The sequence below is a fragment of the Salvelinus sp. IW2-2015 genome, unplaced genomic scaffold, assembly GCF_002910315.2.
Source record: "Salvelinus sp. IW2-2015 unplaced genomic scaffold, ASM291031v2 Un_scaffold16372, whole genome shotgun sequence".
NCBI classification, from domain to species: Eukaryota; Metazoa; Chordata; class Actinopteri; order Salmoniformes; family Salmonidae; genus Salvelinus; species Salvelinus sp. IW2-2015.
This window is the reverse complement of record NW_019957556.1, coordinates 131,101-133,024: the sequence shown is the minus strand read 5'-3', so window position 1 is coordinate 133,024 and position 1,924 is coordinate 131,101. Positions and strand designations below refer to the sequence as shown.

At 45.3% G+C, this 1,924-nt stretch overlaps 1 protein-coding gene across 1 annotated transcript in view; it reads left to right on the top strand.

Moving 5' to 3' along the window:
* Positions 1 to 1,924, top strand: part of LOC112080550 (EH domain-containing protein 2) — a 33,904-nt gene that overhangs the window by 30,144 nt on the left and 1,836 nt on the right. The gene's annotated exons all lie outside the window — the stretch shown is intronic.

Below are 1,924 nucleotides of genomic sequence, written 5' to 3'. Positions count from 1 at the left end.
GGAGGTAGGGGGGAGTAGACAGGACAAGGAAAGGAGGAGGTAGGCGGGAGTAGACAGGACATGGTGAGGTGGAGGTAGGAGGAGTAGACAGGACAAGGTGAGGAGGAGGTAGGGGGGAGTAGACAGGACAAGGAAAGGAGGAGGTAGGCGGGAGTAGACGGGACAAGGTGAGGAGGAGGTAAGGGGTCACAGACACACCTGGTACACACCGGGTCTGATCCCTCATCTGTCATGGTCAGCTAAAACAACTACTTCCTCCCTCCTGACCTGGCTAACCCATGTGACCGACCTCCATGCACTGAGGCAAGGAGACAAGGATATAGGGTGACAAGGATATAAGTTGACAAGGATAAGGTGACAAGGATATAAGGTGACAAGGATATAAGGTGACAAGGAGACAAGGATATAAGGAGACAAGGATATAGGGTGAAAAGGAGACAAGGATTTAGGTGACAAGAATATAGGCTGACAAGGATATAAGGTGACAAGGATATAGGGTAGTGTGTGTGTGAAAACACGAGGATACAGGGAGACGAGGATACAGGGGGGACGAGGATACAGGGGGGACGAGGATACAGGGGGACGAGGATACAGGGGGACGAGGATACAGGGAGACGAGGATACAGGGAGACGAGGATACAGGGGGACCCTGGAGAGTTCTTCAGATTCCTCCACCACATCTTGTCAGGAACGCACACAAAGATAAATACAGGACAGAGGTTTTGAGCATGGAGCCTCATCAATCTGTCTCTCACTCCTTAAATTCCCTCCCTTTCCATCCTAATACTGTGTCACCGTTCATGGGGCGTGATTAACTATAACAACATGAAGTATGATGATGTTGGAACAACAGAAGAGACTAAGCCTTGTGGAACATATGAGGGTATGTCATTGCCTCCAGTGTTATGTTATTACATTCCAACCTATCAGTTAGGAGAGCTTTCTGCTCAAGGTCCTGTTGGAGTCACATCGTAACGTATGTACGGCAGATACTGGAGAGGAAACTGTATCAGTTAGAGGAATGTTAGGAACGAAGGACTCATCAGAGATGTGAAGGGTCTGTGTTGCCCTATTCCCCTCTCCTGTGTGTGTGTGTGTGTGTGTGTGTGTGTGTGTGTGTGTGCGCGTCCATGATGTGCTCTAAAACCAACTTCATGGGAGTGCTTCAACATGTATTTTATTTATATATATTTTATTTAAACAGGTTTTTCTCATTGAGATAACATCTATTTTCCACGAGAGACATGTTAAGCATGTGTTTTGTGCTCATGTGTTTTGTGCTCATGTGTTTTGTGCTCATGTGTTTTGTGTTCATGTGTTTTGTGTTCAGCGTGTTTTGTGCTCATGTGATTTGTGCTCATGTGTTTTGTGTCCGCGTGTTTTGTGCTCATGTGATTTGTGCTCATGTGTTTTGTGTTCAGCGTGTTTCGTGCTCATGTGTTTTGTGCTCATGTGTTTTGTGTTCAGCAACAAGACCACAAAACACCATAGCCGAAACACGCTGAACACAAAAACACATGAGCACAAAACACATGAGCACAAATCACAGACAGACACGCCTGAACCAACAAACACATGACTCAAACAATGTAACTGTAAACTGTAAAACCAACAAATACTAACAACACATGTGCGAACCGACGAACAAAACACGCTGATACAAACACATGACACAAACACAGTGAGCACGACCTGAACACAAAACACATTGAGCCAAATCACTATGAGCACAAAACACGCTGAAACACAAAACACATAGAGCAAATAACACGCCGACAACACAGATTCAATACAACATGACAAAACACAATAACACGCTGAACACAAAACATAGGCTCATCATGAGCACAACACGAAACTGACACAAAAACAACATGAGCACAAACACACATGAGCACACAACACGCTGAAACACCAAAAAGCT